This window comes from Halichoeres trimaculatus, unplaced genomic scaffold (genome assembly GCF_033239565.1).
Source record: "Halichoeres trimaculatus isolate MK-OKI-2021-1 unplaced genomic scaffold, fHalTri1.1 fHalTri1_scaffold_10, whole genome shotgun sequence".
Taxonomy (NCBI): domain Eukaryota; kingdom Metazoa; phylum Chordata; class Actinopteri; order Labriformes; family Labridae; genus Halichoeres; species Halichoeres trimaculatus.
The window spans coordinates 12,746,713-12,765,145 of NW_027437187.1; positions in this window are offsets into that span (position 1 = coordinate 12,746,713).

Genomic DNA, 18,433 nt, shown 5'->3' on the forward strand with positions numbered 1-18,433 from the left:
TCTAGCATCTGAATTAATTAGCTGTCTCTTCACATGCACTTTAGCTAGCTGTTACTAACTCTTTCTGAGTCTGGCTGCTTGAATACGTTTATTTCTAGGCTGTAAATCACTTCAGCCACAGGTAAATAACAATAACTGCACTTTATTATTTTACTGAGTGAATATCTTTAAATGTGTCCTGCAGGCACTCATGATCACACTCACTCACACAAACATACAGATTAAATCAAACATCTCAGTTGCATGCACACACACGCACAAACACACTGTCACACAAACAGCTTGAATGCAGTCATACACAAACACACATATGCTCTTTCTCACTTTGTGTTTTGTGTTCTCTGGCTTTATAATTTTCTAGTTTTTTATTAATGGATCAAGCCTTGTATAGTTAAATTTTGACGTTCCATTCTGCAGCTCAACGCTCGCTGCTCGTCTTGCCTTAATGTTTTTATCTGCTCTTTGATTTAAATAAAGGTTGATTAACTTCACCTCTTTGCATTCTGTTGTCATTGTTAACGTTGATCTCTTTATTTTTTTAATCATTTGCATTATTTGCAGGGTGTGATCTCCTTCACACAGCGTGAAAAGAGAGATCATTTCTATACTGCTTAAAGACTTCCATGGTTGTCTTTACCTTTAGTGGGAGGCCTCAGACTAAATGTAGACAAAATGAGATCACCAAATGAGGACACACTGATGAGGATGTGCACTTTTCATTAATCATAAAGCACGCTCTTGTGTCAGGGTTAATGTCATGCTCTGCTCAAAAGTTACACAGAAAGAAGCGCAACACACTCAAAGGCCACCAGCACCCTCTAGTGCAAAAGTTTATAACTACTGGATGGGATCTTTATGGATCTTTATGTTTCAGTCCAGGGGTGGCCAGCCAGTCACAGACCAAGAGCCACAAAAATAACCGTCTATCTATCTATCTATCTATCTATCTATCTATCTATCTATCTATCTATCTATCTATCTATCTATCTATCTATCTATCTATCTATCTATCTATCTATCTATCTATCTATCTATCTATCTATCTATCTATCTAGATAGCTATGAGCACATGTGATTGATGGGAGCACATGAAGAAAAGAAGAACTGACACTTAAGTACAAATCTTATCACCCAAGTATTGATCAATACTGCTTCCAACGTTGGCATCAATATTTCAATAACTTAGATTGATCAGTACACCACTACTTATAACAATATACACATGTATATTTATGAATGGATTGAAGAGCTGCATACCGAAAGGCAAAGAGCCACATGCTGCTCACAAGCCGAATGTTGGCCACCTCTGTTTTAGTCCTCAGCAGAGGTCAGACCGGCACTTTATTCTGCTTTACTCTTCTGAGTTCTTTTAATAAATTAATGTTTCTTTTAATGTGGTTGGAACAGGAAAAAAAAATAGAATTTAAGCTCACTCTACCAAAAGTGCAAAAATGTACATCTTAAAAAAAAACAATCCACCCCAGTTACTGTTAAAGTGATGCTTTGAGTTCTCCTTAAGCCTAATTACCATACTTAAACTGAGGATGCTGTAAGACGATATTACATGTGTAATATGTATTGCAATCATGTACCAAATTATATTATTCAGTGTTTGTGAACCAAGTATTATTAAACATCTTTTGACCTTGGTAACATTACTCATGTAATTTTTTTCATTAGCTAATTTTTGTCCCTTTTGATTCTATTGACATGTAAAAGCTGCACAAAATTGCATATTTTTATTATCTCTACTCTATTCTACCATCGACTCAGAAGGTGGACTACCCCCTCCAAGATATCTGCCACATAGATGAATCTCAGAAGCTCCAAAACTGCATCTACATGTATTTCTGTGGAAGTTATCAATGAAATAAACTAGCACAGTGTAGAGTCATTTTAATCATATGTGGCCATAACCAAATTATTGAGCCTAATTAAACAGTGACATGGGAATTTAATAGAAAACACCAAAGGGATTTCTTTAAGGGGTTATATATTTGTGAGTATGAACCTGAAAGAAAAAGTGTCACTCTGAGAAACACAGAAGTGAAGTTTAAATAAGTAAGTGTAAGTATCTAAGTGAGTAAGTGACATGTTTCCATCCTGTACAACTTTTAAAGTACATTCACTATTCAAACACAGTGGAACTTCTGATACATTGTTAGATCAAAATATGTTTTTGGTGCCCAAAGTGACACCTGATTGAAACCTGTCACTGCACCAAATTGTGCTAATTTTATTTGGCAGCAATCAGAACTTGCAATAATACTTATTTTTTTATTAGAAACACTTCTATCAGGCAGATATCAAAAGTGAGCTTTGGTAATACGACAAGTAATTTTGGAGTTTTGAAATTTTTGGTGTCTGAAAGTAACAGTAGATCAGGAGATCACACTTTCTTTGTACCTCGAGACAGCGTGCGTAGTACCTGAGTGTGAACATGGGCATACACACACACACTCACACACACCAGGGGATGTGACATGTTGCAGAACTCTTGCTGATCTCACACATCTTCATATAGCTCACAGTAAGAGCTCCTTTGTCATTCCCACATTACCGCCATCACTTCCACTGTTGCACCCAGCACTAACGAGACACACATGCAGCTAGCTTCCCTCTGTGTGTGTGTCTCTCTCTCTCTCTCTCTCACACACACACACACACACACACACACACACACACACACACACACACACACACACACACACACACACACACACACACACACACACACACCCTTACTCTCTGCATGGTGGTGACATATTGGATCTCACTATGCTGATGTGCTTGGCTGATCAGTGTCTCACGCTGGTAGCTATTAAAGTTTCTATCAGACACACTGAGAGAAAGGGCTTGATGGCAACACTTGAAACCGTTAGATGCAGGGACATGGATTTGCAGCTTCAAGTTAATACTTCTGAGTATTACAAAAGTTACACATTAAGCCAAGCAATGGTTTAATGTTGCAATACCATTATGCACTTTTAAAAACTATCTCACTGTTATTAATGTTTGTAATTTGAACTGAAATTACTTTTTAATACATTTATAAAGGCTCTTTACATTTGGTTTATACTGAACTAGATCTACACAGAAAAAAATGTTTAAAAATACATGAGGTGATATTGCTTTCAGTAAAAAATTTCAGAAAGCTTTTGAAGATAAATGATAATGATAAACTTCATACAACTGGAATCTGGCGTCAGTGTTCAGCATAATAGGCTTTTAAAGCTGTCATTAACCATTTCTATTATAGGTATGTTTACAACAAGCTCTAATGTTACAGACTGAAATGTTTTCTCAAGTCTGCTTTTTTAAAATGTATTTGATAGTTCAAAGTGTTTAAATTTGGAAAAAAGAATCACATCTTTTCAACTATTAGTATTTAACCCTATTGCCTAGTGTCAAAGACCTCCAGTCATCAACATGATAGTTTCCCTAAAAAATTTTAATTAAAAAAAAAAAAACTATATTTATTTATTTATTTTTAAGTACTTTACTCCCTTCAGGACTGTCATTCCACTTACAGGCAGCTAAAGTTGTATTTTTGCCTTTCTTTCTTTCTTTCTTATTTATTTATTTTTTTTAAACCGCTGCTCTCATGAAATCATCCACACACTTTTTTTTCCAGGACTTTAATGCTAACAGAGGTTCTTTTTAATAAGTTCTTTTTTTAAAAATTATTATTATTATTATTTTATTTTATTTTATTTTTATAAGTCTGGATTGAAAGAATGCATTTACTAAAAAACATACTCAAAAAGTTGCTAAAACCACCAAATGTATCTGATGTGATACCAAAAATTATATCATTAACAAAATGATATAGCAGTATTCTTGTTGATTTTGTGGAAAGGGTTAATAAACATCTCAGTTCAAAAACAAAAAACAAGGAAAAAATAATTTTCAGTCTAGATGTCTCTGTTTTGAGAGAGGCTTTACATGGTTAAAATAAGATTTTTTTTCCTTTTAGTCAAAATTATTCAAAACCTGTCGGGGCCTGATTTAAAAAAATCTAAATGCTGGTTGTGGAACACTGAATTTCTATGACTGTGCTATGTGTGTGCTATGTCAATTAGCATAAAGGCCCTGAATTGGTATAAAAGGCCCAGAGCCGGATATATATATTTTTCCTATACATGCAAAAATTTGCAGTACAAGACAAGACGGGGTAGGGATTAGTGAAGGTGGTTTTTGTGATTAATGCTTCTCAGTGGTTCAGTTTGGTATGCTTGGAGCAGTACTTTTGAGCAATGCTGTAGTCCTTAGTGCAGCAGCCAATGGTTTGACTCCCAGAGACAAAACTAGCTTAAAAAGAGGAAAGAAAACAAGACCATCATTTCCCACAAAGCTTTTGTTCCCAGAGGCCATAAGTATATTAGAAAGAACACACACAAACAGAACGTAAAACATACAACAAAAAAAAGATGTTGGTAAACACTTGGATTTGCAGATTTTCAGACATGATCATGGTTTTCCGTATATTCTCAGGCAGAAACCAACTACCTCAGACTCTCAGAATTCTGAGATTAAAGTCAGAAGTCTGACTTTTTTCTCAGAATATGCCTCATGCACAAGCAAGCCACGTAAAAAATCAGGTTGTCTGTGAACTTCTGTCAAAACATCCAAAAACACCAGTGTTGTGTGGTGTAGGAGAGATATAACACGTGGAATGGATTGAAAATTAATTGCTTGAGTGGAACTTGTGTACATTTGCTTGGGTGTTCAATGATGAAAGTTGGTATTCTGGGCAAACAAAGTTTTATTGGTGTATGCTAACCGCTAGTATATCAATGCAATTTCTAATGTCAGTTAGTGTTAAGCAAACCCCAAATGCTCTATGTTAAAGCTAAATAACATGTTGACTGGATAAAAAACTAATCTCTTGAGAGAAAATGTTGCACTTGTTTGTGTGTTCAGTGATTTGTACGCCAACCGCTACCATATCAGTGCCGCTCCCCTTTGTACATTAGCATTGCACTAGGTTTTTTATATCAGAGCTCCTTGTGTACCAAAAACGATATAAAACCTAGATCTAGACATATAAGATGTTGAATACATGGGCTCACAGGGAGCCCTCTTGTAGCTTTGTTTTTACTTTATGCTTTTATAAAATTACAAACACATGAAGTGAGAGGTATACACACATGACAAAACTTACTTTAAAGTATGATTGATGAAGCTCTTGACTTTAAACACGAAAGCAAGTCCTCCAGCTCAGACTAGCAAAATAACCTTTAAAGCTCCAATGAAATGAAGAAACGTACATTTTAAAGCCTTTGTATGATTTGCTACATGGTGTGGTACTAGATACCAGGAGGATTCTCTGTATATCATTGACAGACACTTTAGGCAACTCCAGCAGACACCTTATTTATTAAGTCTCTGCCATCATCGCATAATCTTTTGTCACTTTCTAGTGTTTCTTTGGGTAACTTGATATGCCCAAGCCACTTCACTCCAATGCGGGAGTGATCTGTGCATAGAGAAAAAAGTCAGAATTCTTATTTTAATCGCAGAATTCTGAGAAAAAAAGTCAGAATTCTGAGATCGCCTGGAAGACACGGCTTGGTTACTTCAATGGGACATGAGAATTTAAAGTGTGTGATGTTCAAAAGAGGACAGAGGGAAAGACGGGCGCTCAATGTGATCACAACAAAGAGCTGGCTAAAGCCTGCTTCAGTCTGAACTACAGGCTTCATGAAAAAAGGAAAGTTTAAAGAACTCTCCAAAAAGAGGAGAAAATAAAGTCCACTGATAAAAACAAAAAACAAAAAAAACTTCCTCTAAATTTAAGTTAACAACCAATATTTCTAGATCTGATTTCAAAGGTGCTCACAAAAAAAAATCTCCCTGTTCACAGTACATCCGTACAGTAAACATCAACACCCATCCAACAGCGCCTCCTCTCTGCTGCTAGCAGCTTTGCATCTCATGGACAAAGTTGTAAATTTTCTCAAGTGTACGTTAACTGTATGTTCATGACTTTTCTGTGAACTTAGTGAGGCTGTGTGAATCAGTGTTTTTTTTTTTTTGCTTGACTGATCCCAAAAAATCATTTCATGCCTGTGTGAACCAGAGGTGAGCTGTCAGGACTTTCTAGGCCCACAGGGAGGAACCAAGTATTTTAAGGAGTAGCCTATTATTGAAATGCCTCATCTTGTTTTATTGATTCATTTATTTATTTATTCATAATTTGAAAAAGTTAATTAAAAGTTCTATTAACACAAGAAACGCCAGTAAACCTGCCTTTTCATTTTGTTTTAAATCAAATTATCAACTTTCGATTGGGGGAGAAGTGACAAAAAAATAACATAAAAGGCTTGATCAAGGCACTGTGAACAGAAAGAGCTTATTTTGAATCCATGATGCAGTTTTTCTCAGTCTCTTTGGTACATTTCTCAAATTTCCATTGAAACAAGCCAGTCTCTTGCTCAGAATCCTTAGTTCATCCCACAAAAATAAACACCTGTGTGAGGGATTCACATGAGCTCATCAGTAATGAGCCTAAGATAACATACAAATAACTATTTAGTTCCTTCGGCTTTCACTCACGAAAAAAATTTGACTGCAATAATGATTATACATTCATCATGACTAGGGATATGAACTGATATCATTTTTTTGATAACTTCTTTTACAAAAAATCACCCAGCACTTCACGACTCATACCGACTTGATGCATTCATGTATCTATTATTTTCTGTTCTTCCAAAATCAAATTAAGTTATCCAAGTCTCTTTGTTTCCTCCAGCTCAACTTGAGAATCAGTGTTGAAGGTTTTAATGACTAAAGCAACAGGGAAACTTGACTCCTCTCTAATGACAACAGTGGTGTGACTGCAGGTGACATGTGTACCACAAGGTGAGAAAAAGCTGAGATGATTCTCATACCCATAGGTGTGTTCCCGACCCGGCAGTGGCTTGCTGCTTGTGTGTGCACACCTAAACAACCCGACAATGTTTTTGTCTTGTTGCAATTACACCATGATGTGAAAATGAAGACATGCATCTGGGTTTGTGAAGTATGTGTGCACGCCAAACCAGCAGGTGCAGGAAAAGTGAGGAAGCCAGACAGGAAACCTGACCTGACAGACTGACTGACTGATCAGGTTGGACAGACAGAGGGTTTGACATGTAGGGATAAACACAAACTGTGAGCGTTTACTGCACTGTCTGTAGCTCCTACCTTAGTTTCTCCTGAAGTTTTTCAACTTCAAGGCTCAGTCATTCAGATCATTGAGGGGATGTTTTGGCAGATTTTCAAGTTTTCAACTGTAAATAATAAAGTACTAATTTTTTGTGTTGTGTTATATTAATTCTCACAGTAGTTCTCAACATTTTGTAGCAAGAATAGAGATTCCTTAATCAAAGCCCTTACATGTGCACTTTTCTTTTATTAATTAATAATCACTATGATTGTAACAATGAGTCTTTGAAAGTCACAATAAGACAACAAAAATTGTTGTGTTAGTAGTCTGGACAGTAACACTATACTCCTGTCTCAACAAACAAAGACCAGACTCAGAGAAGAGGGTGCCGTGTGATTGGTTGTTTTTTGTAAACTAACCCAAACATATTGTGTTGTGATGCCACCTATTGGTTGTTCAAACAACAAACACCACAGAAGTTTTTCAGCTAACAGAAAATATGTAGAAGACACGGGAGCTTTATGAGCAAAGGCTGGGCTAGGTTTTTTTTTTTATTATTATTTTACCCCATGGCTTCAAGCTACATGCTGTGCTACACTAATGATATGCAGTTTGGATTTTATGTGGTGGATTTGAGTAGTTTTAATTTTCTCATCTTACCTCTAGCATAAAACAGGAATACATTCTATACACTGTAAAACTACATCCCAAGGCTTTCATTGTGTAAGTCTGTAAGTCCCCAGAAAGGTGGGCGGAGAACAGAGAGAAAGTCTTTCTTTCCTTCCTTCCTTCCTTCTTTCTTTCTTTCTTTCTTTCTTTCTTTCTTTCTTTCTTTCTTTCTTTCTTTCTTTCTTTCTTTCTTTCTTTCTTTCTTTCCTCACATTTTTTTCATGCTTCAACACCTTCATTTAGAGAGAATGAGACAGTGAAAAGAACAGGAAATTGTGAGGATGCAGGCAGCAGCTTGGTGCACCACGAAAGTCAGAACCACCATCATCACTGTTGTTTATGAAATGAACTAAAACTATCATTTCACAAGAATGTTGTGAGAAGTTTAAATTGCTCCCACAGTCTCACCACGTATCCATTAGTTCATATGTGAACAAGCAAACAGTCTCTTGTGGAGCTTAGCAGTGCAGAGAGTGAGTGTGACGGGGTGGGGGTGACAGGGCTGAGGTGATGGGTGAGGTAGGAGAGAGGAGAGGAGAGAGGAGGAGTGTGATTGTGTGGCGCGGGTGGGAAATAAGGCGTTGCTCATGTCATGGGACTTATGATGAATAGCTGACACAGGACTGCAGGGACCTGAGCACTGTCAAACTGTCATACCACTCACACACACACACACACACACACACACACACACACACACACACACACACACACACACACACACAGACACACACACACACACACACACACACACACACACACACACACACACACGTTGGGAATGCTAATTAGACATGTGCATTGTGTGTGATTTGTGTGTGTTTGGTGTGAGTGACTCTAGTGCACCCAAGAGTTCAAACTTTACAGGTGCATTAAGGAACAAGAAACATCACCAGGATGTAAATCCTTTCAAAAAATAAATAAATGAAAAAAGTAAAACAAACAAAAAAAAAACAAACCAACAAAATCTTGGAAAAACCTCTGGGCTATAAATGAACTGCTGGGGCTGAAAGAAATGCTTGGTTTACTGAAATCACACCCAATTATGAACTAAATGGTTTTTCATTCAAAAAAGACGACAACAAAAATAACATCAAAAAATAAAAAGACAACACATATTTTTTATATTTAGATCAACTTTATTATTGTCAGTGTAGTCTGTTCACTCTGATGCTCCAAAGGGACTTAAACTTGAACATTATGAGCCTTTAGGGCACAATAACTTATTTCTACCAAATCACATTTTACTTAAATAGTTTATTCAGAGCTTATCAGTGTGCACCTGCCTGAATTCATGATTTTTATTTTGAAAGTATTACTATGTTATGTGGTTATCACAGCACAATACCAAGTGAAATAATGCAAAATAAATTATATATATATATATATATATATATATATATATATATATATATATATATATATATATATATATATATATATATATATATATATATATATATATATATATATATATATATATATATATATATATGCTAACAATGGTTCCAGCCCATGCTGTATTATTTTTGGGCAATGGGCTACTCTTCATACATCACTATATTGTTTTTATTTTGTAGTTCTTTTATTTTGGCATTTCCTCTCACATTGATGGGGCAGCTGAAGAAAGACAGGAAATGTAGGGAACAGAGGGTTTGGTTTGTGACCAGGACTACAGTTTCTTAATATGAGGTGCATGCTTAGGCCAACAGTCTTTAAAAGAAGCCTTTTAGAAGTCATCTAACCTTTTAAACTTCAAATTATATATATATATATATATATATATATATATATATATATATATATATATATATATATATATATATATATATATATAAAACACAGTTTACTGATAGTAGTTTGGATTACAGAGAATAATTTCTGAAAAGAAATCAGGCTTGGCTATCACAGTTCACCCCTCATCTTATTTTCCCATTAAAAAAAAGCTGCAGAAATTGAGACAGAGCAGACCTGCGCTCAGTTTCCTGTTCTTAGCTAACAGGAGGGTCACCTGGTGTGGTCTTCTACTGCTGTAGCCAATCTGCCTCAAGGTTGGACGTGTTGTGCGTTCAGAGATGCTCTTCTGCAGACTTTGGTTGTAACAAGTGGTCAATTGAGTTACTGTTGCCTTTCTATCAGCTCCAACCAGTTTGTTCATTCTCCTCTGACCTCTGGCATCAACAAGGCATTTTGTCCCAGAGAGCTGCCGCTCACTGGATATTTTCTCTTTTTGGGACCATTCTCTGTAAACCTACAAGTTTGTCTAATACTCAGACCAACAACCATGCCACGTTCAAATCACCTTCTCCTTTCTTATGCTCAGTTTGAACTTCAGTAGACTGTCTCAATGCACCGAGTTGCTGCCATGTGATTGGCTGATTAGAAATTTGCCTTGAAGAACGTTTGAATGGGTGTACCCAAGAAAGTGGTGGTTCAGTGTGTATGAGTAGCTGGATAGAGAGGCAAAGTCTTCACCCATTTATGTTGTAGTTGATTAACAATATAAATGTCATCATTGTAAAAGTCAGTTTACATTTTTCTTTCTGGAGCTCATGCAGTTAAAAAACAAAGTGGTAGCATCAGAAAGCTGTTCTCTTTTTATTGTAATTAAATAAAACATTTTAAAAACTGTGGAAAAGTATCAGTGCCAGCTGCTGGTAAAATGGTCACAGCACAGTGACATTCAGAATGGGATGATTCATGGAGACCTCTGAGCAGCTAAAGAGTTCTGGGGGGACCTTCAACATAAACTAACAAGGTAACACTTTGCTGAGCAAAACTAGAATATATTTATTCATATCTTTATGTATATATTTTCTAACAAGCCATCCACTTCGTATGTTCAATAAGTGGATCTCTGTCTTCTTATGTCTGGCAATGCAGACAGGAGTCTTTCTGAATGGGACATAGTTGGCAGAGTCTATAATATTATTGCTTTGCCTAGATCCTAGTACAGATGGTTAATCTTAAATTATTCAAGGGTTGAATTCAGGTTTTGACCACCAGAATTTAGGAGAAGCAACATTTATAGATATTTTAGTGCAGTTACCCCCAACCACCAACAGATGGTGCAAATTTTACTCTTCACAACACCAAGATTTTATCCTCTCCATTTCAGTAGGGAAGGGCCTGTTTGGCTCCAAGTTAATGCATAATGGATCATTTAGATTTATGTTAAAAAAACAAAAACAAAAAAAAAAACACACTGACATACTGAGGTGTTTGCTCTGTAGAGCCATTTGTGGAGCAAATTACCCTTTGAGCAAGCTTTTGTGGAGGCGACAACCGGACAATAGCTACTCGTTTAGAATAGACCCCGAGGAGCATGGACACATGCTAATGTAGACTGTACCAAGATGTGTGAGGAAATTTACCACACACACACACACACACACACACACACACACACACACACACACACACACACACACACACACACACACACACACACACACACACACACGATGGTTTGAAAGAGATGGTCCATTCAACATGATATCATAAATATGCGCACACTCTAATTCCTAACTTTACACACTCATGCAGAAAGGACAGTGGGTGGGTGCTCACACCTAAAGTAACACCCACACCCTCTGCACAGAGAACTAATAACAAGACTGTAACAGCCATGTAGCTTTTCTACAGAGCTTAGCTCACTCTTCATCTTCTTTTCTTTCTCCAGCTTAGCTGATGATACTTTTGGGACTCACTAGGGAGCCCGTAAAAAAAGGACTGAGGCTTCACCAAACAGAAACTCAGAGTAAGGCTGAAGCTCCTCATAAATTCCTTAAAATTGATTTGTTGACAGACAACCATGGTTTTCATGAATGAATTGGGACCTTTGTAAAAGTCATATGCTAAAATATAGATGAGTGTTTACAGATATCTTCAAATAAAGAAAAACATCTGAGAAAAATAGGAGCTCTTTTTACTTTACATTTCTCTGCTTGTGGAACTCTTGACTGATAACTGATTTCTTAGGAGCACCTCAGTTCCCTCTGGTGAGTTCATTCCTGTTGGAGCCTTTCCTGGGCCAGTGAATGTTGTTTCATATACCTGCTGGGGCTCAAACTGGGGAAAGATCCAAGAGGGGCACCCTGATGACATATCTCCAGACAGCTTGGACACGGGAACCCATCAGGCAGAAGTGTGCCAGAAATTACTACACTCATGCCAGGATTTCTCTTTTGATGTTTCTAAAAACTTTTCACTATTTACCTGCAGCCAATTAAATTGCTTTACGTATTGTAAACTCAACAGTTGAATAGAGCATTTTGTATCTTTTGCCTTAAATGTGTCTCTTTGGTGTCTAAAATTCGCACAAAAAGTAAGGAAATTTGTGCTGAGTAGATTATTTCTAGTTATAACAATGCTTCTTGGTGCCAAATCATATACCATTGGACAGCCTGTTTGTTAAACTTTTTAATGGTGCTTCATTTGAAAGAAACATAAATTTATAGGGTGAGCGGCAGATGAGAGCTTCGGACTCAGGTGCTCATTGCTGTCACTTGTTTGCTGCAGTGCTAGTATAAAATCATTGAATATAACTTTCTCATGTATGGCTGCAAGATGTGAAAAAAAAACACAATCTTGGTATTTTTAAGCTATATCACAATACATGAAATACACTTCCATATTCTGATTCCTCCTCTAAACCATTATATAAATGTCAAATCAAGCCCTTTGATGCATAAAATTTCACCGGACCATAACAGACCCTTCATCTGGATTTTCAGAATTTGTGGATTAGGGCCACTGAAAAAATTAAAATTAAAAAAAAAAAAGTGCATTTTTTTAATTGATATTTTTTTCTGAGTTTAAAGTCAGAATTTTTACTCAGAATTCTGACTTTTGTCTCAGAAAAAAAACTGTTAAAAAAGACTTTATTCTTATTATTCTTATTCTTATTATTCTTATTATTCTTATTCTTATTATTATTATTCTTCTTATTATTAATTAATTTATATTTTATTTTATTTTATTTTTTGTGTGTGGCCCTTATCCTCTTTTAAATATGACTGACAAGACATTCAACTTTTTCTCTCCTCTCCAAACACTAAACACACATGCACAGGAGAGTTTTCTGGGTGGGCTGGGGAGTGAGCTTCTAGCAGTGACAGGAGCACCAGCAGAAAGTGAAGGAAGTGAATCTTGAAAGAAAATTTTGTCCTGACGTCTTAAAACATTTGTGTGACAATTTGTATTCAATGTTTACGATATGGTCATTTCATACACCTCGCATGTGACAACCCGCAATATATTGAATGTATTTGATATATCCTCCCCCTCTATTCTCGTGTAAATTTAACCACAACATTTCTGAAAAGGAGTGAGGTGTTTCATTAGAACAAAAAGACAACTGTTGTATTTGTACCTGGCTCACCTGCTGAATTGGTCTTCAGACTCGAAGAGAAAAAAAACACCAAAAAACAAAAAACACAATTAGTTTTAACTACGATTTTCTTTAAGTATCAGTGTTTCCATCCCACACATATGAAAATAAACTTTATTTATAAAAGGAGTTTCCATATGAGCTTGTTGACTCTGTGCCGGTTTTCATCTCAGTCAGTCAAAACAGAACTGATTCTCACTGCTGCAGAGTCTGTACAGTCACTGTTATTGATTTGCCTTTACACAATTGTGAGACAAACTGGAAAACCCTTTTTTTTTTTTTTTTTCATTTTTGGCCACAAACACTGAGCTTAAAGAAGAGTATAGAAGTGTTGATGGTGTTAGGTACCTGGATGCCACATATACAGAGGCTGTAGTCTCCTTCACAATGGTTGTTAGGTCAATTCCTGCAAATGATAAAATTTGATGTTAATAAAGGCAAAAAAGCCCCAAAATACATCTTTGGGAAAACAAACAAAAACAGTTTTTAGTTTAATCTATTTATGGATGCAGTGGAGGAAGCTCCTGCATCTTTAGATGTTTTACATAAATAATATTGGTTGTTTAATTGGATAAAATAGAAAAAAACAGTATAGAAATTGGAAAAATAAGGTTGTCAAATCCCTCGTTCTTAAAACTGTTATTGAACTTGCAGTGATCTGCTGGATCACACACCAGTTTGTGAGTAAATAAAAAGGTTGCAGTACTTTCTGAAGATCAGACTTTAACAGCTATTACTGTTCTGATCCTGATACATTCACACAGTCTTCCACAGTCTGATCAGTTTTTTTTTTTTTCACAAGACTAACAGGTTTATTTCAGATTGAACAGTTGGATGCAACACATTCATCTATATAAAGGGACAACATCCACAATGTGTCAGATCTACACCTTTGATTTCACCACCTGCTCAGTTCCTAAGAAGGAAATAATTATAAAAGGAATTAACCCTCCGTAAATACAATCGAACCTTTGCAAAGTAACTGAGTTTATCTCACAGTCATTTGTAACTGCTCCTGTTGTTCCTCGGTGATGAGCTCCGAGGATGTCATTTAGGACGACCAAATAAACAATTTGCTGAAAGCCCAGCAGATGGCAGCATTGTTCCTTAAACTGCTGAATCCAGGCTTCTCAGCAGCGGGACATGACTGAGATACTGGTACACAAACATCACAGCTGAGTGATTGAGTTGCTGTTTAATTCAGAAGCTCTTTGACCACTCTGAAGATTTAAAAAAAAACGTTTGCTACTCAGTTAAATCATAGTTTCTCTTGTTTCAACTACATCTGTTCAGCACCATTTCTGGCCTCGTCCATCCCTTCTTGTTGTCGTCCATCTGCCGTTGCTCGTCTTTTTTCATTCATCATTCATCAGGCCAGATATTCAGTTTCCTCCCCCTGGTGTTATAAAGCCATCATGCTCCACAGTTTCATGTCTGTGTAACCATGGGTCCTGCTTTCTGCTGGGAGTCCCTTTAAAAACATAGTGCTACACAACAGATTGAATAATCTTCAACCAGGGGGAGATGGACAAAAGGTTAAAAGACAGGGAACAAACATGCTCGATCATCAGCAACATCTAGTTTTATTTAAATCTAACAGTACAGTAATGTTATTGTGCTAATAGAATGAAAAACTACATGAAAGAATTATAAACGTAAACATTTCCAGATGATTACTGGATATGTTCAAAGGAGCTTAATTTAGTTTGACTTTTAAACACAAAGGCCGATTTTGAATTCTGTTTAAAGGTAGAGGTTTATGTTTTTATCATTACACACAGATTCAGATGTAAAATGAAATGTGTATAAGCGATAAGTAAAGGTAATGTATGTTTTTTTTTTTTTTTTAATTGTTTGTTGATTCTCTTTGTTTTGCCTCACATAATTTTGGTCACAAATGAAAAAAATAGCGTGACTGTTCAGGAGCAAAAAGGTATAAAGACTTGCTGAAAAGTAGAAAACGTGAAGCAAACAGAGAAATGGGAGAGAGTGAATACAAAATAAGGAATAACAAAGAGGAAACAAAAGGGGGAGAGAAGAGGAGAGGAGAGAAAAGGAAAGAGCTGTCTGTGGGTTGAAAAGACGTGGGTTGTTATTTTATTTCCTCTGTGGCTACACAACAACAGCGCTGTCTGTCTGCGGTGCTGACACAGCAGAAACACGGGGAGACGGTTTACACACACACCCAAATGAATACATGCACACACCCCAAACATATTCACACACACACACACAGCCAGGAGATCACATACAGTATGCATGCAAACATCAGTACACAAAGGAGAAATCCATGTTTCACACGTTCAACTTCGACGATTGAAGCTTCACATGTGAGGCTGTGGGATCGTGAGGCCGCAGTGCTGCTTTAAAGGTGTGTGTCGCAGAGGGTTGATGTCCGTTCAAGAGTCAGGGTCATCAGAAAACCTGTGCTTAGAATTTTCCAGTGACAGTGGTATGTGTGTGTGTGTGTGTGTGTGTGTGTGTGTGTGTGTGTGTGTGTGTGTGTGTGTGTGTGTGTCCCAGGAGCCTTGCAGTGATCTGGGTTTAATTTGACCAGTCAGCCGGTCGAAGCCAGGGCCTCAGCAAATATATGTGTGTGTGTGTGTGTGTGTGTGTGTGTGTGTGTGTGTGTGTGTGTGTGTGTGTGTGTGTGTGTGTGTGTGTGTGTGTGTGTGTGTGTGGGCTGACCTTATTGTCGAGGTGTGGCAGAGATCAATGCCGAAGCAAACAGAAAGGTTGAGACAAAACCCACCATCCTTCCTGCTTCTCACTCCATCGTTTCGCTATGGCTCTCCTCTTTATCGCTCTCCATCCTCCTTTCAAGCTCATGCCCAACAATCCTCTCCTTGTGCTGATATTAAGCGGGTGTTTGTGTGTGTGTGTGTGTGCGTGTGTGAAGAGGATCAGTAGAGAGGAGAGCTTGATTGATCGAAAGCTAATAACCACAGTTAAGTCTCTCCTCACCCTCCATCCCCCCCATGCTCTCTGGGACACACACACACACACACACACACACACACACACACACACACACACACACACACACACACACGAACACAGAACAACAGGCATCTCAATGAAAATAAAGTCAGGTTAGCCGTCCATCTCAAGCAACAGTCTCTTTCTTGATCCTATGTACCTCTTAACCGCAGTGGTTTGGGAAAGTAACGAAAACCTGTTGCAGTGTTTGTGTGTGTGTGTGAGTGCGTGTGTGAGTACACTTGTGTGCATGTTAATATGTGTGTGTAATAGATAGAAAGATAGAGAGAAAGTTAGATTTGTCTGGTTGCATCTTCTTTGATGGGCCCGGCATTACTAACGCGATCGGTATGGCTCGTTTTGTTCTCTCATCTGTGTGTGGATGTACAAGACTGCAGTGAATACGTAAGGTGTACGCACAGGAAAGTGTTTGTGTGTGTGTGAGACACAGCAGCGGTGATGTTTCTCAGTCTCTTTATGTGCGTAGGAACAGAACGTGGCAGTCCTTTGTGTTTGGTTCAAGGCTAAATGTCAGAGCTTCTGTCAATAGCAAATGATCTGCGCTCAACGCTGCTTTTGTGGACTTTCACTCAGAGCACTTTACACTTTTTTACCACAATCAGCCTCTCACACTGACGCTCTAATTTGCCCATTAGGATCTCATCTTAGCACACACATGTCACATCTTCAGGAGCACCTCTGGGTTCTGTGTTTCGCCCAAGGACATCGTGCCATGTGGGCTGCTGATGGCCTTGGGCTGAACCATTGGTCCTCTGATTGTTAGACACGGACTGCACAGCTGATCCACAAGCACCCCTGAAACATGTGTGTGTATGTGTGCTAGGAAACACACGCACACACACACACCCACAGACACCCACACCTACAGCACACCCTCTGATCATGTGTCTTTAGCTGTCATGGTTATTGTCAGGAAGAGCAGTGATTGATCAAAGGGTCTCATGGCAGAAGGGTGGAGAGGAAACACACTCTTTAATCTTTCACACACACACACACACACACACACACACACACACACACACACACACACACACACACACACACACACACACACACACACACACATACACACACACACACGCGCGCATTGAGAATAATAGAGGGTAACAAGGAAAGCTTCCAAAAACAGTCACATTGATTCACCTGTTTGTATTTAGCAGATGGATGTTTCTTTAGTCCTGTTGGTTTTTCAGTCATTGTGTCAGTGTGGCTCGGTGGGTGCTTTCCATCTGGATCCTTCTGCAGGTCAGCGATATCACTGTCTGAAATATCTCAGCATCTACCAGACACATGGACACCGTTTTTTGGGAGGAATTCATGGTACCATGACAAGAATCCCATGACAGCCATCTTTCCTGAAGTGATGTTAATTAGTGGAAGGTGAGAGTTTGAGGGCTTAAAAAGGACCAACCAAACTATAAATGTACTAAAAATTAAGGTTCCTGACTATTTCTTTGGAAAAAAAGTTTCTCAAAAAAAAAAAAACAAAAAAAAAAAAACTTGGTTATGTCCTTGTTCTCTAACATCTGGTAAAAACAAAACAAAACCTGGAGCAAAATTATCAAACTGTCAACGTGAGTATCACAATATATTTATAACAGCCCAGGATAAAACAATCCAACTTTTCAAGTCCTGATCCATTAACATTGGTATCAGTTTTTACAAATACTGATTTCATGCCAGTATTGATTTAATGGTCTTTAGTCCCTGACACAAGAATAAGACCTGAGTTGAATAAATTGCTGCGTTTCCACTAAGCAGTCCGGTTCGGTTCAGTACGGTTTGGCTAGGTTTTGTAGAGTTAAGCCTGATCCCGTTCGCATTTCCACAGCAAACTGTGCCCTCTTGTGGTAGGCATCATGTAAGCCAGATGCTGAAAGCCACATCTGTTGAATAGTTGATTGGTTGTAAGAATCGTCACTTAACAACAGCCCGTCCATCACTCTCCAGCCCAGCCAGTCTCCACCTCCACAGGGTCCAGGACTGAGCCTCCCCAGAAGTCTGTTCAGTCTCTGTCTCCTGGATCCTGTCTGCTCACAGCAGGCGAAGCTCCTCCAATGTGGCGCCGGCGTCCGATGTCAGCCATGTCCGGTAACATCACGATGCCACTCTGCCTTCTGGCAGCCCCTCTGCCGCGGGGCTTGCACAGCTAGCACAGCTAGCTCGTCCATTCCACCTTGGATAGATCCCACGTTCCCAACAATGATGGATGGAAGGAC